At 39.0% G+C, this 21,943-nt stretch overlaps 2 long non-coding RNA genes across 3 annotated transcripts in view; one reads left to right on the forward strand and one right to left on the reverse strand.

The window, feature by feature from the left end:
• The window catches only part of LOC137857789 (uncharacterized), a 42,440-nt gene extending 33,342 nt beyond the window's left edge, over positions 1-9,098 (forward strand). The window contains exons 5-7 of one of the 2 annotated variants that reach the window (XR_011097283.1): positions 1,231-4,125; positions 7,459-7,510; positions 8,926-9,098. This is a non-coding gene — a long non-coding RNA (uncharacterized lncRNA). Of the gene's footprint in view, positions 1-1,230; positions 4,126-7,458; positions 8,272-8,925 lie in introns of those variants that run through there. The other variant, XR_011097282.1, reaches the window with a different exon arrangement.
• Positions 1-21,943, reverse strand: part of LOC137857788 (uncharacterized) — a 63,007-nt gene that overhangs the window by 3,374 nt on the left and 37,690 nt on the right. The window contains exons 7-9 of the long non-coding RNA XR_011097281.1: positions 6,836-6,875; positions 4,916-5,595; positions 3,923-4,089 (exon numbers count right to left, since the gene is read on the reverse strand). This is a non-coding gene — a long non-coding RNA (uncharacterized lncRNA). The remainder of the gene's footprint in view (positions 1-3,922; positions 4,090-4,915; positions 5,596-6,835; positions 6,876-21,943) is intronic.

The following is a 21,943-nucleotide window of genomic DNA, read 5'->3' on the forward strand; positions in this document are numbered from 1 at the left end:
TGTTAATTTTTTTCCCCCCCTACCCATGTATTGTAAGCTTTGCTGGCATACATGCACTCACTTAATGAAAGTCAGCAGCAAGGTTTTGTGTTAAAGCATGAGTTACAGTATTTAAGGCATTCATCTAGTTTCCATGTTCAGAAGCAAGACTTCCTAGTATAGCTAGGTAATTGCTGTAAGTTCTGTGTCTTACATAAAACATTTTTTTTTCCTGACAAGAAGTATTCTAGTTTTACAAGGATTGTACAGTTTGGTTTTGCACAGAAGCAATATTAACTAGAAAGTTAATTTCTTGACAGGGGAAAGTAATCTATTTGTATGGCAGCCACATCTATTAATAGAATAAATTTTCCTTCAGGGCCATTTGACTGATTTTACAACCAGTTTCACATTTCATTCAAGTTCTTCGGAGCATGATATCTCAGAGTAGAGAAAATGAGTCCCTAGCACTTTAGTTACTGCCTATTTCACAGAAGTTACAGCAAAATGTTTAGCAAGTTGTAGTTAAAAAATGTTCTCCCTATTTCAAAAGACTTAAGAACTCATTTAAACTGTAGTTAAATTGTAAGTCTTTATAGCACTCTGAACTAGAGTAGGTGTCCCAGTTCAGTATGCAGAGAAGAATATCAGTCCGTAATCACTACTATACTGTAAAGGTTGGTTTTAATTAACAAGAGCAAAGTGATTTTAATGAAAAGGGGAAAGTTTATTTAAACAAAAGCTATTAATCTAAAAAGGGTTTAGATATGATATTTCCAAGGGAGTTCTTAAAAATTCTTCAGGAAATAATGAGAGAAGAACAAAAGGTTGAGGGTTTAAAGAAATCTTCTACAGAAATTTAGCACTGAAGAAAGTAAATTGTGGTCTAGGAAGGAGAAATTCTTTACCTGTTCTGCCTTGGATAGGGCCTCTCTTGCTGTTTTGTCTATCAAAAATGTCAGTTTCTTGTAGGGGCTCTCTAGATTGTCGATTTAGTTATCACATTCTATCACAATGGTCAGTCCCTGTTAATTATACCACTGATTTTTAGGAATAAATAATGCTTACAAAGAATCCCTAAGAGAAATTAAGTATTTACCCAAAACAACAAAAAATGATATTCAGTTAACTAAAACTATACTGTCTTTTTTTCATATATATGTTTTCTTAAATCTGCAGTACAAAATAGTAATGCATTGTTTTTGTGTGTAACTGCCATAGGTATTGGATAACTGTTCTTTCCATCCTTAGATACCAATGGCTTTCCATTGCTACAGAAGGGATAGATGCAATGCCTTGCCTGTGTATGAAGCTATAGTCTATAACTGCAAAACAGACGAATGTTATTGCCCCTTCTGGATCACTGCTTATCTTCTGATCATACGGTCAGGTAAGTGTTTTCTCTGTATGTAGAGAAAGAACACTTTAAAGTCTCTACACTAATCCTAGGCTGAACATTAGTTGCAGTAGCAAAAACACTTTCTAAGCTGGTATGAAATGTTTTTCTCTTGTCTGCTTAAGAAACCTTAACCTACTCCCTGGTTGTCAGTTCGTACTTACCTCAATAAATGTGAAGTAATTATAGTGATATGCCTAGAGATTATTATGCAGTTTTCTTTGACAGCTGGGAGCAGCTGCGCTATAAGCAGAGAAAGAAAGAAAGTGAAGAATCAAGGCTTCCTAGCTAGACCAATGCACATCATGTGTTCCCTGGAGAAACTAATTTCTCCTGCTATTTCTCATTGCATGGCTTACCCAGCATGTCTCAAGCCACATCTAATTATCATGTCTACCTTTCATTTAGGCCAAAGAGGCACTATTATACTGGACAAAGCATGCATCCTATTTCTTCATTGATAGCATTACTTCTCCTCTTCTATCTGAGTTTTTACCAAATCTGTTTCTTCAGCTGTATCTCACCTGACTCACAGCTTGGCATGTGAATGCACGTTTCTAGCTCACTAAAGTGGCTTCCAGTGCTTCTGATACTTTTACGACACTTACAGAATACATTTATTATTTATGTTTCTATTATTTTCTTGCTACCTTCTTTTTTCTATGCTCTTTCTCCTATCACCTGTTTGGAGACAAAGTAGGCATCAAAACTTGGTCTCTTAACCATTTCTCTCAGCGCTATGCTATTAAAGTGTGACTTGTATAGTGTAGACAAATACAGATGTAGACAAAAGATTTACAAAATGTGGTACACATAGATCTTGAACTCACTCTGAAGCATAATGCAAGATTTCTTTTTCCTACTCTACCTGTTAAACCTATTTGCCTTTGCTAAACAGTATACCTTAGCTTTTGAAGATACTTGCTTGAGAACTAGCACATGTAGAGGACAGTATGAAAGACTAGGACAGCTTTGGTATTTGGAGAACTCAAAAAAAAACACACCAACAAACAACCTCAAAACAAAACACCGTAGTTGTGTAGTGCTTCTTTTACAGAACTTGTGTTAGTTGCTATGAGTGGAATATATAAGTTAGAGAGGACAGACAGCTCTTTTCCTGTCCACTGCTTTGAATCATTCTTTCACACTACCTGGTTCACCTTTTAGCATTCTGAATTTGGAGTGGACAAATCTGAGACACCTCACATAAAAGACAGGCATACAAAGCTCTGCCATTGTTTTTGAAAATGAATGACTATTATTCTTTTCCTTTTGAATTCCAGAAGTGCCTTCAATATCATGTTTTAGTTGTAACTGGGAGAAAAGCCAGCGAGCAAGACCAGGAAGAGACTGGAATTAACATCATTTTATGATTCCAAGGAGCCACTAGCCTTATAAGGATTCTGCTCTGACATACTAGGGAAGGCAGATCTACCCACACTGAAACCTCTCCTATTTTCTCCCTATTTCAATGTCTCCTAAAAAGTTAAAAGCAGGTAGGCCTGTGGATGATGCAACTCTCAGGACCAAGCCTCCTTTTCCTAAAGTCAGTCTAGCATTTGCCAAAGGGTTAAAGAAACCTTGCCTTTTTGAGAAATTAGGAGTTTTGCTAATTAATCACTTAAACATTTATCTCTAAGGGAAGAGATCTCTGGATTCCCCTAGGTACTCCAAAGGATTGGAAGCAAGGACAGAAGATTCAGGATGTAAAAGTAAGTATATAAAGCTGCATTTTCTGTATCTAGAATATGATTTCAGAGTCAGCTCTTTTCTCTTTAGACTTTTGTCAAGTCTTCATTGATTTTGATACCAAATAATTTTTGTTAACAATGGCACTTGATGCCGTACATACCAGGAAACATCTTTATCTTGGACAAAACCATTCTTAATTAAGGCTCCTATATCCAAAGTCACCTTGTGCAATTTTAGTTTAAGCTGAATGTCTCGTCTGTACTATGCCCTGTAGCATTCCTTGAATACATGAAGAGAGGCAGACACCTCTAGGGCTGAGCCACTTGCATCAGGAGAGGTTATCAATTAATTCTGTACAGTCTCACAACACTGCATATATGTTAAGTGGCATAGCTGTGGACTGTACTCCCAAATGCTAGATGCTTACCTATATTAAGTTGGTATCAACGACAAACAGTTTTAGATATAGAAGTACACCATCCCCACACCAAATCTCAAGAAAAGGTAGGTACCGTTACTGAATTCTAGCAAAATTTTAATGTTTTATTCTAAGGAAAGTAAAGATCATGCAGGCCAGTTTCTTAGGTATGACAGCTTTAGCTTAGATACTCACTTTTTTGTTGCTTATTAAATCATAACAACTTCCTGTACTCTTTGGTAGTCACACAAGCAACATCTAAGGCTTGTTTTTGCTGCTTACTGTATTGACAAGTTACATGGATTGTGTTTCTATTCTTTCAATACTAAAATACTCTCTGAGATAGTAACTCTGTCTTGCCAGGCATGGAGGAGTGCAAAATATTCACTGATATGTGAAATTTTAGACAATTCTGTAGATGTGTACTTTTCACTTACCTTCATAGATCAGGGAGTATTTCGAAGTGATGTAGCTGATAAGCAGCAGTTTCAGCACCAGTCAGAAGGAAGCTGTTTCAGCAGTGATGGCTACTTTATCTCCAGCTGTTGCTGCTGTTCAAACGATGATTGTTTTCAATTGGATGGTGCCGGCTGACCTCTAACCCCTTGAAAGGAAGAGAAGTGAAGGCATAGAAAGTAGGGTAAGTAGACTTGTTTCTTAGATGGATGCATACCCCCAACCCATGCCTCAAAAGGTTAAAATAACTAAGATAGAAAAGTTATTAAAGAGAAGAAAGTGGAGGCCAGTGCTTATTTTAGCAGTCCCTAGCTAAAACCAAACTAACTTGCGCATGTGACAGATACAAATAATACATCAGCCTTCTAAACTTTGGAAAACAACCTGTTCTTTCCCCAGTACAAAGGGCTGTCCCTTCAGTTGCCGTATTTTAAAACAAGACAGAGTAAATCGAGAAAAGGCAAGGAGTCCTGTATTTGATGGGTACCATAGGACTACGTAGTATTTACAGGCTCCCACTTTTTCCTACACACATATAATATGATAGACTCTCTCTGTGGCTATTGAGGAGCAAGTTATAGAAAACTTTTTGGGGGTGGTGGTGTGGAGGCAGAGATTGTGTTGAGCAAAAAGTTGGGTGGGACTTATTCACTTTCACCATTCAGACTTTTCAGTCTCTATTGACATCTATACATAAAAACAGAAGTTATGGTATTAATTTTGTTCTTGAATTATGAATAGGTTATACAGGCATATCTCCTTCGTGATTCAAACACTCAAGGAAAGATCTAGTCTTGGGCATCTACTCTCAAGAGTCTTGAATGTTTTAATAACAAGTGACAGGAAATGTAGCCTGCAGAAAAAGTTTATGGAATAGAAAACAGTACAATGTCTAAAGTGGACACAGTATGTTAGGGTACGTTTCCCTTAACCCAGGCATAAGTAGAACATGAAAAGTTACAAAAGTTCTTTACCTGATATCATGCTTTCTTCTTCTGTCCTGTAAGACTGGGCCTGTTCAGTTGTAGTTCCACAAGAATGAACCGTCTATATTTTCTCTTCTTGTAGCTGCTAGGTATATACAAAGTATATACAATAAGTCATTTGCAGTTGTTATAATTGCCAACAGCATTGTCTTATGAACTGATAACTCATTTACTTAAACATTACTTCTAAGTGGAGTAGATTAGAACTTAAGTCCATTTTTTTGTGTGCGCGCTATAATTACTGACAGTGATGCTGGTTAACCAATAAGGTAAATGGCATTTATGAATACACACAACCAATCAATTTTCTCTATCAGTCAGTAACTACAGTGACTTGCAGGAAAAGTTGGGAAGGCAGTGCTGGAACAAGTCTCTTCAAGGAGGACAAAAAGAAATCTGTGGAGTTCTTACCTTACAATTCATCCTCATACTCAGATTTTCAGTCCTTTCATATTTAACTGTCAGGATTTTTTCTAAGGACTCCTGTTTTAAAACACTTTCCTCTGCAGTATCTCAGTTTCAAGCCAATGGCTTTTAATCACATGCCTAACTTTCTTAATCACATGGTTACCATTCGTTAAGAAAACTTCCAGTCATTAATGGAGCCTACTTGAAGGTATTTACTATATTTCGATCTGACGTACATATCTTACAAGAGGAGGATAGACCTGTTGGAAAAAGACAGAGCTGTTAAATGATCTTTAGTCTTGAAGAGAGGATTTTAGCTGTGAGTACAACATTCTATAATTTTATTAGTCAAATGGGAGAAGTACAAAGAATGAACAAGAACTAAATGTGACTTCAAATCTTTGTATGCATAAATCTAAAAAGTAAGCTGAATGCAACCTAAAGAGAAGGCTAACTCTTGTTCTACTTATTTTAGAGTATATATAAACCAATTCAAACAGTAAGTACACTTTTGCCTATGTTTCTACAGTAAGACCAAGGCAGAGCTCACTGTAGAAGCTTTTTTACTGCACGCGTCTTGGATATGAATTTTTCCCAACACAATATACTCAGAGCCTGTTCCAGTTCCCCTTTTTGGGCTCCGTCTCAATTTATTAGCTGTGTTCCTTGTGACTGGAATGAGCAAGTCTTGAGCCAAATGGCTGTCCTAAAGCCCTAATTATCTTCAAATTTGGGCCAAAGTGCTTATTGGTCTACATATTAAAGACAAAAACAACCAAAACCTCAAGATTTAGGGATACTCATTCCTTTTTTCAGCTGAAACTTGTTAAGACTAGTACTTTGTGTTTTTTTTTTTTCTTTTCCCTCAGAAGCTTGATTGTTAAATAGATATAAGTAAATTTGCTAGACATTTGACAACGTTATTTCCATCTTCCACCATATTAGGAAGATGCGTCTGCTGCCACAGTTTGCTGTACTAGAAACAGAGTCAATTACAGAAGGAGATTAGAAGTTGACACAAAGGTCAGAGAGTAGGTGAACAAGGGAAGAGAAGTTCTGAAATTACAGAGCTCTTGCAATTAAGGTCTGATAGTCCTTCTTTTATGGGTCATGGGAGCTGTGGCAGTTTTGATAAATGATTTAACTTTTATAACAGATCTATCAAGGATAGCAATGGCAGAGGAAAAAGTTCTCTTTACAAAAATCACTTACAAGAAAGGAGTCAGAAAGTTCCTTCAGCTTCCTTAACCTCATTGAATCTGGGTAATTCAACTGCCACTCTCAGCCTCAAAGTTCTTATTCTAGGAACACTTCTAATATTTGCCAAACCACTGGTAAATCTATATACTGTCACATTTGACAGAAGAGTGTAAGTTTCAAATTACAGCACAAGTAACTCCTGATTTAGGATGCAAAACACGAAATAATACATCACACTAGCTTTAATGAAAATCAAACCCCACAGAAATTCTAGGCACACCTCATATACCACATCCTCACCTTCCAGTGGTGCTCTGCGTAAAACACTCCCCATGCTGACCTAAAAATAACAATAAGTCCCACAACCAAAAAAAACCCTTCCTTTCCCTTTTAGCTAAACAGAATAATCATTCATTTTTACAATAGCTGTACTTACTTTTGTGGATTCATTGTGTGGAAGCTTGCCTCTTTAAAGCATTAGACAAAACTATAATGCAGCAGAATCTAGGGCTGCGTTAGGTGTGAATCATTTTCATAATAAAAAGGTTAAAAAAAAAAAATCTGTCAAGCCCTGATAAAACATAGAGCATATTTCAAGACTAAGGAAAAGATCTTGACTAAAGTGACAAAGACATGCAGCATGCTGCAGTAGTATATTTGCAATCTACATGGGGACTCTTCTTATTGTTAAGCATCACAAGGCAGAGTCAGAGAGAAAAAACATTATTAAAGGAATTAAGTTCATGAACTTATAAACTCATACAACAGGACAACCTAAATACAGTAATATTTTTCCAAGAGTCCTTGAGACTGATCGTTTAAATTCTGAAATTTGTTTCAAGTCTTTCTCATCCCAGGTGTAAGATTGAGAGTTTCTTTTTTTTTTTTGTATGTTCACTTATAAATGGCACTCTACTGTGAAGCAGAAGACCCGAGCTGATTAAGCCTGAGTGCCCTAATTTCTTGAAGCAAAGGGTGAGTACTGCTTTTTTCCCCTCGTGCCTTCCATAGTGCTCTGGGTGAACACTAGAAGAAACAGAGTGCTCAGCTTTCAAGGCTGTTGCCATCTTAAACGCCAATGCACAGAACAGCTAAAAAGCACTTCACAGCTCATTCCAAAGTTCAGTTGTCAAGTCTGTGGAGACTCTTCCTGCTTATTCTAGCTTCTTTTTGTTTTTCCTTCTTTGACAGAAAACACAGCATCTAAAAGCTTTCTTTCTCTCTCTTCATCAGTCTAGCATGTCTCTCCCTAGAGCCTTTTGTCCTCAGGAAGATGGCAGCGACTTGCAAAAGCCTTCAGCCACACCAGGGAGGGGAGGAGATAAAACATACCCTGTGTGTGATAAAGCCAGGGGCAGGAAGAGGGCACCCACTGTCAGTGGAGCCTGCACAGTGTCCCAATAAGTTCAAACAGGAGAAAAAAGAAACAAGCCTTCATATTTTTCAGATTTGCAGCTTTTAATACCTCCAGAAGCCTCAGCAAACACCTCTGAGCAGGAAGCACAGCAGAGTTGGTATTTGCTGTAAAAGTTAAATTGAGCTCCAGAGGACAGATGAGAATTAGTCCAAAAAAGCATTCTTGACACAAAGTGTTAGCTAAAACCACAAAAGTCAAGGTGGGATATTTGTCACAGGACTGCTGTACCCCGAAACACACATGCACACCTGCAGAGATACCTGAATCTTGCCTGTGGCACCTCAATCACCAAACTTGTCAATAAAAAAATGAAACAGCATTAATTCTGTATCATTAGTAATGAAGTATTTTCTGCAGTTCACTGGCATCTACTTTGACACTGTTCAACCAGTGATTACATACCCTGATCCTCATTTCTCCAAGTGTTAATTCTGCAAACTAGTCTGCAGCCAGGAGAAGTGAGCATTTAAATAAAAAGCAGCTGGCCTGTTACGATGGACGCAAATTCAGAACCATGCACAGTGTGTCTGAGCACTGGACACCTCTACCCATCTTTCCTCCTTACTCATGTTTAACTAACTCTGAGGTATTAACATCTTCTTTCTAACATGAAAGCACTGATCCTGTGCACTTGGAACTGGTTAAGTAGTGTTGATTCCTTTGCTGGCCTAGGACCAGAGCCACTTCTCATCCCAGCTGACTACAGACTAGCACGTTTTGTCAGCTCTGTAACTTCAATTAAGATTTATAGATATTAATGACAATAGGGATAGGATGGAGGAAAAAAAGTATTCAGACTACTATGAGAGTCTCTTAACCAAGCTCTAAATATACCCAGGCTCACATAAAAGCATTTAATTTACCGAGTAAATGAATTCTCACATAGCTGGTCCTAAATTCTAATTCAACAAAAGCTGCTCTTGGGTCCAGAGCAGCAGTACTGGAAACGCTTCATTCTCTCTACATTCTGCAGTGGTGGGAAGCCTGCTGAGGTCTCTCCAAAGTACTTTGACATACCAGGAATCAAGCGTCTTTGTTCAGAGGTACTGGCTGTCCTCCAATCTCAGGTAGGAGTGCGTATATATTTTACTCAAAAAATTTGAAATTTTAATAATAAAAAGCATGCATTTCATCATGATTACTGTACAGTAGCAATAAAACTTTCTGTAATACAAAAGACGACTTCTGTTTCTATGTTAAATGAAACAAGCCAGAAAAGAAAAAGCCATATATAGCAACAACATTTTGTTCTCTGCTTAAAAGCAACATCATTTTGCATTCAAGTATTCGTAATGTGGGAAAGCAGCAGACAAGTGCATATGAGACAACTGATATTTGATTAATACTGTAACTCCAAATGAAGGAAACAATAAAAAGGATCAAATTATTCTCAATGGATCAGGAGCCAGGAAAAATAAAGCACAACCCCAGTTCTTATGAATATTGACAGAAACCCATGACTTGTACGTTTTGAAGTACGCATAACTATGACAAATCTGTGACATGAGGCCTACACCCACTAACTGTTATAGAACTCTTTCTGCGCTATAAACACAACAACAAATAAAACCACACATGCAGCTGAACGGAAAGAACGTAAGGAGATCAGTATACGTACTTGGGACTGCCATCTAGCATGTAACAACAAGCACATGAGCAGAACACGACACTGTGGTCACTGAAGTTTTACATTAAAAAGATAAAAAATAAAATATATGGATAAAAGTGTAAGGAATGTGAGCACTATAGCAACAGTGGTCTGCAGTAGAAGAAGAATAAAACAGGAAGGGCATTACAGCTCCAAATGCACTTTGGCCCCTGTTAGTCTGCCTCAAACACAACCATGAAGCAGCAGCCACAGCTTTTGTACCTCCCCTGCCTGCTGCAGGTCTCAACCACGTTGAGACTTGGCCACCAAGATTACATACACACCACTTTCTATACCTCTTTCTGTGGGGACCCGTGATGTTAGCTAAGCAAAAATTCTGCCTTCTTTAAAGACAAAGTTTATCCAATTATACAGGAGATTCTTAAATTCTGGGTGGTAGCTTAGCACAAAGGACCATTTTACAACATTTCTTACAAAAGCTCAGTCTCTAATGATAATTTGAGTAAGACCAAATAGGGGTTGAGTAAGCCAGACAGACACTTGCTGTTCCTATATTTCTTTATCAGCTTCAGTTTGCTCACAACCTATCTGCTCCCCTTCCTGCTTTGGTCAGCATTTTCAGTTCTTACAATCCCTCTGAACTTTTTTTTTTTTTTTTCCAATTTAAAAATGATGCAGAGCAAGTGCAGTCAGGGAAGGCTGCTCCTAATCAATACTTCTCCTGTTGTTTTCCAGAGCTTTTCTATGTGCTTTCTGGTGGTTTTCTACTTTAACTACTGTCAAAGTAGATAATCCACAAGGAAATGAGATACACAAACATCTCTCTTTTTCAGCACATGTAGCTTCCTTTCGCTGTAGCGGTCAAAGGCTATAGACGGTAACATACAAAACCTACCGGCAGTAGGACAGAAAGGACAATATTCAGAAGAAAATGTACATTTAAACTACCAATTGTTAAGCATACAAAAATACTTTTTCCAATAATGTTGTTAGAACAGATCCACCTAGTTACACTGGGTTGGGGAGTGAGATTTTACTTAGCCAAGCTTAACAAAACTCTGCAGTTGGGGCTGGTTAAAGAACAGCTAAATGGATTTTGGCACATAAAGTTTCATGAACAGGGGCTCTTTGCAATCGCATTTAGTGGACATCAGAGGTTATGAATGCCACTGGTATGGTACTGACTACCTCAGACATTTCAACAGAAACTGTATCAGCTACTTGAATGATTGTTTGTAGCTGAGGGATTGCAGGAAAACTCCCATTACTGAAAGAAACAACAACAACAACAAAAAAACACTAATAAAGAGAATGAGCATAATACACAATTATTGATAACAAAAATCATGGCAAGGATTATCAAAATCTAGAAACATTTCCAAACAAAACAATACCAAAATATATTTCACTGTGATGTTTTCTGACATCCAGAATGCTGTAAGTTAAATGAGGAAAACCATTTAGCCTGTTCCCTTCACAAGTCTTGGTCAGCAGCTAGCTCTCTAGAGATTATGCATCTGTAAACAGATACAATACTGAAGACTCAAAGAAAGCAAATAACCTGTTCTCATACAGCTTTCCTTGCCAGAAAATTAGTTTTTGAGACAACTGGCAGATAACAGCTTTATGCGGGAGCTAGCAAGACTGTACAAAAAGGCTTTAAAAAAATAAAGGAGTAGCACAAATACTTCAGCACTAGAATCTGAAATGGTGTAACCTAGAGAAAAGGCTAGACTTCAAACGTGATGCAACACAGGCAGAAGTGGAAATAGTATGAGTGCAATCACAGTGGCTGCTAGTGTCTACGACCTGCATTACACAGGATTTGGAGATAAAATAATTAATCAGAGTGAAAATCTGCACAAATTGAAAAAAAGACCATGTAGCAGTACTGTTTAGGTTAAACATTTAACCAGAAATTTCTTGCTGAATAAAAAATAAAGAGCAAATCATTAGAAAATAAGATGAAAACAAAGAAAACCCAACCACACTCTGTATAGACATTCCAAAGAACACAAAATGGATGCGATTGCACAGGGAGTGCCAATACTGATCAAGCAAAAACATTATTGGCAAGCTAGTTTTTGCCATACTTGCTCAAGTTTTTATCCAGCTCAGTACTCTGTAGCTGAGAAAAAGAAGGAAGATAAAATAAAAATCTCGGTGACCAGATACAAGGTTATCTGTCCTCGATGCAAAGCTCAGCCTACTCCCTAAAATAATAATAATAAAACACACAAAACAGAACAGTTTTCAACTCACTACATGGTCTCATTGGTTTATAACTACCAATGAGAGCAGTAGAAACTTCAGTATTAGTCCAAGTCTTCGGCCTTCCCCCTACTTCTCTACTCCGAAGTACAGTATTTTAATTACAATGCTAGTGTTAAAATCCCCAGCTCAATGGGCTATAAGGTTTTTTTCCTGAACTGATATTTTTATTTAGGCTTCTACAAGAAATAATAATAGAAGCCATAGTAATAGTTGCAGATCATAGTATCATCCAACAAAAACAAGCCTCAAAAAGTCATTTATCTCTATCATCAGAGTTATCTAAGCTCCACTTCTGTGTGACTCTGAAAATATCAACAGCGTCCTCCACATGAATCACCTGAGGGCTGTACCTGCTAACATTTATCCATTTTGACCACAATCTACATACAACAAACAGTAGTCTCTCTTGCCCATAAAAATGCCCCGAATACCATCATAGCCTCAGACAACACTCTGGCTACACCATTAACTCTCAGAAGCACATTATAATAGAATATTTATATATAATTCACCATACAAAGATAGACAATAGAAGATCAGTTAAAGTTATTAATGGAATCTTGTCCGTATTTTGTCCTGTTTTTCAGTTTGTCCAAAAATCTATCCAGTGTTGTTCAATTCAATTTTTAACCTTAATTAGATATGAACAGCAAACATCTGTATTTTATAAGAATATTTTTAGAATTTTTAGCATGGTAAACTTTTATTTGGGGGGGGGGGGGGGAAGTGGGAGGAGAGGTTACACAGGTGGTTTTTTTTTGAAGGATTAAAGGATTTAAATTTATGACACATACTTTCATGTCATTTAGACTTTGATCTTGAGGATAAACTTCTGCTAAGATGCTCCTGCTATCTGTCCTTACTTATTGTCCCCTATCAAAGTGACAGAAGCCTAACTTTTGTAAATAGAAGTGATGGATACTCCTTCCTGTGAACTACTGGACAATTTTGCTGTAAGAGAAACTGCAATTCATCAAGGAGCTGAAGGACTTCTATCTGATCTTATGAAATTGAAAAACCTCTTTTCAAAGGCTTGAATCAGCAAAATGGGGAAAGAACAAAGGAGTGTAAAGACAGAGACGGTAATTACCAAAAGAAGAGTAATTAAAATAGACCAGAGACTGCTTGAAGCAAACACGAATGCATTGGTCAGAACAGGTCCATTAGGGCAGATTCATTCTAATAACAGTTAACGAATTAATGTTCTTTGCAGGAGAGAGGGAGCCTGGGAGAAAAGCTCAGCACTGACATGAAAGATCTGCTATGGAAGAAAAGGGAATTGAAGGGATAGAAGTACAGTGAAGCTCTGATTTATGAGCATGAAGACAGTTGCAGATAAGTCTCAGCATCAAGCCTAACTATAATCAGGTCCTTAGTCCCAAGGAAGCACAGTTGGTCCTAGGACCATTTAGTAACCAGCACTCACTTGACTCACAACAGAATTATTTAATAAACCACCTCAGTTACTTCAGGGTGACAGATTCCTGTACAAACTGGGCAGGCAGGCTCTATCCTGTTACCCCAAACATCCACGATCTCCAAATATTCATACAGGTTTGTACATAGCACCATTTCGCTCTGGTGACCAATGTCAGGATTTCCAGTTGTGTCATTTGGCTACATAAAATTCCTGTCTCACATGGAAGGAAGGCTCAAAATGAAATAGTGAGTGAATGAATAAAAGTTAGAGGTCCTACAGGATTTACACAAAGTAGCTTTGCTGAAAAAAATCTCTTCCCTGACTGCATGTTGCCTGTACGCTGCTCTCAGAACAGATTTTATTGGTAGTGTATAGAGACGTGTATATGAGCATATGCAGCATATATTGAGACAGTACCTATTTCAGGCCTTCAAGAACAAGAGATGCTACAGGACAGTAAAAATAGAAATTCCAGAAGTCTCAGTTCACAATGCAGCATAAGGGCTGCATCTCATACTCTGTTTATGCCTCAGCTTCCCCCATCAAGAAATTAAAACAAAAAGCCTATAGCCTCTTATCAACCTTGCAAAATCAGGAATAAATCCACTAATGTTTCCAAGGTGAAGAGATTCTGTGAGGGCACAGGCTTAGCTGCAGATGCATTTTCTTTATGTGGTGACTGTTAGGCTTATTGATTTTAGTACAGAAAGAGGCTACCACTGGCTTTTTATTCTGATACCAATTCAGAGCCAATACAGCTAAGGGAAGTAGACTGAAGTGAATTCTGTTTGACCCTTCATCAACACAGGCACTTGCTTTCAGGCAGTGGAGTGACACTGGTATACTGCTGGTGTTGCTTTTACTAGAGGGAAAAAAGTTTCTTTTCAGAAGTCTTACTTAGTTCCTCCTAAATCTCTAGTGCATTTTTTTGTTTGTTGGTTTGCTTTGCTTTTTGCTGTTGTTGTTTGTTTGCTTTACCTAGAAGAGCCATTGAAATTTAACACTGGACAACCTGTGGGATTATCTCAGCTAACTAAATATACCAGAATTGCCAATCACTGTTTCTGCTTTAAGGTTGTAACAAACAGATACCAGGTGAAGCTACAGGGGAAAAAAGTGATCATGGAAAAAATAACAATAAAACATCACACCTGTTCAACAAATGTAGATTTAGCTTGAAAGGGTCTAAATCTAGGGCAGTATGCCTTTGTAACAGGCAAAAGCCAGAGAAAAAGTTCAGCTTGAACATTCAAAGAAACAGCAGGAGAAGGAACCTTCTTTTACTTCTAAACTGAACACATTTCTTTGAGAAATAGCAGGTATGGAAACTCAAAAGTCCTTCTATTTTCTTTTCAGAATACAGCCAAACTTTAAAGTCTCATCCAGAGGACTATACACAAAAAATACAAAGCAGCCTGGGCTGGCAAATCAACCCATTTTGCATCTGTGCGATTCTTCTGTGACCATGCCAGTGGCCTCTTGCCTGCACAGGTTGCCAAGGGATGTTTAAGGTAGCCCCGCAACAGCAGCAGCCGCTGCCACCTTCATTTGCAGCCCCATCCTGAGCACAGGCAGGAGCAGGTCACAGCCCTGCCTCTTCACATAACCACTTCATGTCGGAGGGAGCAAGCAGCGGGGAAAAAGAGGAGTGTAGGAAAAGAGGGAGAAAGGAAGAGAGAAACCCCCTAAAGCCACACGTACCTTCCCCAACACCTCGTGCCTCCTCCTCATCACCGTGCAGACCAGGTCTGTACGCACCTCCTGTCCTCATCCAGCTTTCCTCCCTTGCCCAGGCCCTGTACCCACCTCAAACCCCACTGACCTCCCTCAGCCTCTCCTCCAGCCACTCTCAGCAGCCCCCTCCCCAGCTGCCCTTGGGACAGCAAACTTGTGCGTTGCTTGCCCTGCTGAGAAGCCCTGTGCTGACCCTGGCCCCATCCTCTATAGATTTCTTTAAAAATTAAATACATATTTCTTTAGCTTCAGATCTATTTAGGTTGGGGAACAGCTTTGGAAGGTGATGAATTTTTAAAGAAGGTTAGAGAACTGAGGAATCATTTTTAGATAGAGCTGCAACATAATTTCCTTTAAGTTTTCTATTTTGCTGCATAATAATTGTAACAGTTGTTTTTACAGCTACAAACTCATTGACACAGTAAGTAGAAAGAATGTATCTCTGGAAGAGAATAATGTTAAAAATCAGATACATTAAATTAGCGCAAGTTTACAAAACTTTCTCTCCCTGCTGTGTTTATTTGAAAGGATGAGAAGAAGATACAGAGAAACCTGCATTTTGAATAGGGGGCAGCAGAAGCAGACCCTAGAATTGAGTTGTCTGCCTACAGTGCTGTCAAGGCTGACTGTCCCGTTGGGGATGGGTTGGGGGGTGGAAAGTTAAGTGGGAAAGTTTTGACACTGTTTAAGCACTGTTCAGCAGTAAGTAAAGCATTGGTGTTTGATAAACACTGCTTTGGTCACAAATCCAAAACATGGCACCATACAGAACTGCTGTGAAGAAGAACAGACCAGTACAGATACCTTGTACCACCATCTCTTCTCAGCTAGTGGGGAATGCAAAAACCTCAGCAGAGTTTCAGCTAGGAGTCAGACAGCCAGGCATGGAAGAAAGCTAGGAAAGCATCATGCATGAACTAGATCATACGTGGACTCCTGTAGAACATAAGGAAGGTGAAGATCTTTCTACCTCACTGCATCTCACTTCACCCTAATACAAACAAGTGTGCTCTGAACTACCTATTGCCCACCCCTCAAAAAAAAAAGTGACTAATTACTGTCATTATGACAGTCTAGCAAACATGTTTGAATAAATACGCAGCACGCACACTCATGCCTATAACAAGGACACAGAGGTGAATGAAGGATTCACTTTGCTGTTACGCACAGAAGTGGTCGTGACTGTCACTTACAGATTATTTGAATATCAGCCTTTTGCAGAAGGAGAGTTTCTGCACAGAGGATATCGAGGTAGCATAGGAAGGTCACACGTACTTCAGCAATGGTGCAAAGCACCTGATTACTAATAGGAAGCATGAAACCAGCAAAGACAGAAAGGCTCTAAAGATCTGAGGAACATTAAGGCTGTCAGAAGGTTGCTTATACCAAAACCTCTTAGAAATACACATCGAAGAGGACAGACTCTCCCCTTGTTCTGACGATTATTCTCAATAGCAATGACACCAGAGCCTCATGGAGAATAGCTTTGTTTTAACAACAGGGCACAGCAAAGTAAGTGCATGCAGTCCAGTAAATACTGAACAGAAAAGCTAGGAAAAGAGCAGCCCAGAAGATGTGAAAGAAGAAATAAAACAGTAACTCTAAAGACAATAAGAAAGCAGGGAAAGGCATTCTGTTGGTGGCTGTTATTTACAAACAGAAATGACAAAGGTATTTCTGTATAACGTACATTTTGAAAGAATGGAAACCAATCATCTCAGCTCCCTTTTAACAGTTCCTTCTTTTCTTGAATTCAGTCGCCTGCTTCATCTAATGGAAATTTCAAACTTGGCAATACAGCTAAGTGCTATATCCCACAGGTTTTAGTGTGTGTCACTGCCAATGTCAAAGAGCATCAGTGATTCTTTGCAGGGCCATAGAATCTCCAAGTCCAAATATCTGCAGATATGTCAAGACCACTGTAAAGGTGCTGTGCCAGCATTCAATTATGCATTCGTGAAAACCGATGTACAAAGGTTTCCACATGGATCACCAAAGCTCAGAGTTGAGGCACACACCACACTAAATGATCTGTTTAAATAATTTTAAAATATTCATGGTACAAAGGTAAACCAAGCAAGTTGTTGGTATTGTAATCCTAGAATAAATCAGACACTTTCTATCTCTATGTGGAAAAATAAAGCTAATTCTCACAAAAATCTGCCCAAGTCTCATCAATGGGGACTATATACGCACATTTATTAATGACACTATGAACTCGCTTTTCAGTGGCAAGTGCTGGAAGCCATAAGTACACACCTGGCTGGCTACATCGCAACCTGGGCCAATGGAAAGTTTTGTTCCCCTGGCTCAGGGAGGTCTGAACATTACTGTCCCAACCCCATACACTGCCACAGAAGGGCTTTCACAGAAGCTTGAGGAACACTGTCAAGGTCCAGAAATTCAGCAGAGGTTTTCCTCTGTTCCTTTTTTTGCAGGGTGAGGGGCAAATGGGAAGGGAGGGAGAGATTATGCTACTCTTGTTTTTCCATGTTGTACCATATTTACTTAAATCTAAAACCTTAGGGCACTTCACTTACTTTGCCATAGCTCCGCAAGACCAAAAGGATGATTCATGGAAAAAATTGAAGTAAGATCAGGGATCGAATTATAAAACCCTTTGAGTAAAGATCTGGAAGAGTCTGCAAAATGCCATACATCTCTGTAACACTGTTGTAATAAAGCCTGTGCTTAGAGAAGCAAAAGAAAGTATGAGCTATCTTTTTAAGCCAGCTGATCTTCCAGTCTCGAACAAGGTTAGGTAAGGGTACAGGTTTTAGAAAACAAATGAACAAACAAACAGCCAAAAAAAAAAAAAAAAGTAAATGTCACAGCGATATTTGCTGTAAGAGTCATGTAAATGTTATTTATTGTGCCAAATGCATTTCCAAAACAGATGCCTTCCACAATCTTTTTGTTCAGCAACATCAAAATAAAAGTTACAGTTTGAGCCTTCTAGGCAGCATTACCATTCATAGGTTGCCATGAGGCCAGTTCATTCCAGCACCAGAAGAGCAACTCAGCTTGTTCCTCTATGCTGCCCTTCAGCCTTCGTTCAGCTCTGCGGACACGTCTCGTCTATCGTGGTGCAGAGCTGTTTGGGGTGCTAAGAGCTAGCCCCTGTATGGGACGTCCTGACCTACAGCTCCAGGCACAGACCTTTCTAAATTACTTGTCACCCAAGAATCTCGTATAAGAGGCACTCAGACTTTTTCTGCCTCTGGTATTGCCATCTCTGCTACTTGTGGGGAAGCCTTAGAGAGTTCAGGGTTTGGGTCCCAAAAGCTTTGCCATCAAGTGTAGAAGTTTGCTAACACAACTTGAAACTTCAAATAAATGCGATTTATCTGACAAAGACGTGCCAGACCACTACCAGACCCATTTCACTTGAGTCTCTACCCCTTATTTGTTTATATATTTAGAGCTCGGGACTAAAGATCTTAGGACCATGTACATCTTAGGGATTTGCACAACTGGAACATTTTCACAGGGCCATGAGAGATGCTAGATTTAAGTGACAGAAACATTTTTTCAGTAGAAAATCCTATTACTTAAGGGAAATCTTCTGGGGAAATATTTTGAAAGGTACACAGATCCACAACTTTCCTTCATTAAAGCCTAAACACAATACCATAATCTGAGCCAAACTGATGCAAAACAAAAACACTTTGATTTTTCTCAAGTAGAATCAACTATTCAGTTTTGGACAAATTCAGTATTATTCTGTGTTATTTGAACACGCTGCCTCAGTGACAAATGACTTTGGCCATCACAGGGCTCTGGTTCTCCTCTGCTGCCCAGACACCTCTCACAGTATCTCCTATTCCCCTTCCCTCCTGAGCAAGTGCAAGATAAAAGGGAGAATTCATAGCCATGGGGCACCTCCTGGGGCTGAGGTGTAACTACATAAAATAACAAGCGTTTGTTATTCAGTTTACATTTCAAACATGGACAAGAGTTAAATATATATACATTTTTTTATAACTTTATGAGAATTTAATATAATTTTCCTGCTCCCCAGGAAAACAAGTCAATTTTTCGGCTAGTTCCATTTAGTAACAATGAAGCTACAGGATCTCACTCACCAGAATACATTATTGCCACAAACACCGTTAATATATTACAGCCTCTCAACTTCTAAAGCTTGCCTTCTTGACTGAAATCCAGTTGCCACCTACATAAATAGCACCAGATTATCCTTTGGAAGGAAAATCAGACAGCACCACCACCAACAGGAAGAAGCTCATTTGTCCACAACTTAGTAAGGAGCTTCAAGACACGTTTCATTCTCAGTATCCTGAGCTGAACTGTGCACCACTCAATAATCCTTTAATCTGAATAAAGGTCCTCCTGGCCAGTGTCAGCACACAGGCAGGCACCATTATATCACCAGAGAGCGTCAGTGCACGGGGAAGTTGTCGTTTTGTTTTCTTCACCACAGCAACAGAACTGCTTTGATTTACAAGGTTAAGGGACAGCGGAGAAGCTGTCACACCAGGTCTGTTCTCCTTCCTGGGGGCGACCTCTGTGACTTATTTCCAAAGACCAGAGTCTTTTTGTCCTTTCCCACTCTGCTCTTACCAATAGCAACCCCAGCACAGTACAATGCAGTACAGCTACAGCGAGGCATAGGACTATATCCTAGTAACTGTAGGCAAAACAGGGTACAAAGTTTCTTTCAATCTGACTAGACAGATTTTCGTTCTTCACAAATGCATCCTCTTTACCTTGATATTACTCACTTCAGCTTTGCTCCAGCCTGATAGTTTAGACTACAGTTTCCAAAACATAAAATATATCTTGGCTTCAGTGGTCCTCTGTTTAGACTCCAAACTACATGACAGTGTAACACTCGCATACTACTGAATTGGTGCTGCTAGAGGGCAAAAGGAGGGGAGAAGGCAATGGAAGTTATTTCTATGTGGAGTTCATTTTTTTAGCATTGTGTGTTGGACTTAAAAATTACTTTTCTTTATTTTTCTTAACATGGGCACCACTCCAGTGTTCGCTAGGCTGGAGTAACTTTCAAGGTGCACTTGTGTTACAGGTATGCAGAGGTATTTACCATCAATTAGGAGAGAGCCATCTATCAGACTCGGTGTACTTTTGAGCCTGCAGCCATTAAAAGGGCTACAGAGTTAGCTGTGGACAAGCCTAAAATATGACTCTCTTTTGGACATCAGTTGCAAGATAAAAACATTTGCATGGTGCCAAAGAATCTTGTAGTCCTGCTGTTGACTGTTTTCACAAAATTCCGATTTAAGTAACTTTGCTAGGACTGAACAAATTACCCTCAGTGTGCCACAGGCTAAGGCTGAGATCAGCAGCACCAAAACCAGAAGTCGAGTGGATATGAATATACAACCCTGCTCAACTCCACTTGTTACAAGAAGTGCCACTAAAGGAAGATTTTCTATTACGCAGGATCCCTTCCATCACAAAGCAACAGGTTAAGAGAATATCAGAACAGTCCAATTCACTTCAACTTTCAGAAAGCAGATCAAGTGAAAGCTTTGTGTGTTTGTCAAAACAATCCAGACACAGTAGAGATGCTGATGCTTCTCACTGTGCTGTTTCCAAATTGGATTGACTGTGAGCACAGCAATTCTCCTCAGGAGTTTTCAGACAGAACCAGGCCTAGAGTATGGAGGCAACTGAATATGATCTGAGGCAGCAGTTTCCCAGGAGCAGTTAAGAGACAAATACCAGTATTTGTCACAAAGTAAAATCATCCTTCATCTTACAAAATGCATGCTTGCAATCTCCGTAAAACGTTTGAGGGACTCCTGTCATTCCAAGGATGTGAGTGAACAAACAAAAGAAATACAGGAAACAGCATTTACAGTAGTTACTTACAAAAGAAAGAACTTCAGCCCCAGTACTTAGGGAAGGTGTGCTATCTTGAATCTCTTTCCTAGCCTCACTGACTTAATTGGTTAATGAAAAATCATTAAGAACCATGATAAATGGTTTCTGCTCAGTCACATCAATGACAACAACCAAAGATGGATGAGAGATAATTAAAAGAAAAATGTTCCAGTTACCTAGCAAGATGGAGGATGTTTTCTATGAGAAGCGCTCTACCAAATGTTTGCCAAATTCAGTACTGCTGAACACAGATCTGATCTCCTGCATGAAACCACTAAGTGTTTCCACAAGAAAGGATCTTCTCAGCCTTCCACTTGAATTTTATCTGGTTCTATAGCATTCATGTTTCTGGATGTTAGAAACACCTCTGAGAAGTCTAACACATTTATCAGAGGAAGTTTTAATCTTTATGTTATTTGAATCCAGTCAGCCTTGATACCTGGGTCTGAGAAAGAACCTGAAAGAGGCAGTAAGACACCTTTTAGACCATGTCCTTCATTTATCCCTGCCATGATTTTCAAAGCTTAAATATTTTTTTTCTTGACATTGATCACAACATAACAATAAAGCAACATTTTCCTCTAGCAGCTTATAGTTCTCTTGCTAATGAGTCTGATAGCAACAAGGCTTGGTAGTGCCTGACCACTTTCAAAACCTATCCAGAACCCTGAACTAATACTGTTTCACTTGATGGGGTTTAATACAAATTGGACACCAGAATTTGTGGATAACATTTTTTAAAAGTCCATTTCTTATGCCACCTTTGAGTAAATAATCTCAGAAGAAGAGAGAAAGAATTAAACAGAAAGTTTTACCACAGAATAAAGTATTGCAAGGAATCTTGTAAATTCTTGATGAGGGGTTGAGGAGCATAGTGCACCCCCTGCACGGCCTGTCAGCACAAACCCTGAAACCTATGTTGGAAACAGCTGACAGCAGGCATTGCTTTGTACATCAAATAGACATTAGAATTAAGGAGCCTCTGAGTCAAGCATTGGCTTTCTGTAATAGTCAAATGCTTTTTGGAATATGGGAAGCAGATACTGGATATATTTGATGTGTTTATACTGACCATCCACCACTTAG

This window comes from Anas acuta, chromosome 5 (genome assembly GCF_963932015.1).
Source record: "Anas acuta chromosome 5, bAnaAcu1.1, whole genome shotgun sequence".
Taxonomy (NCBI): domain Eukaryota; kingdom Metazoa; phylum Chordata; class Aves; order Anseriformes; family Anatidae; genus Anas; species Anas acuta.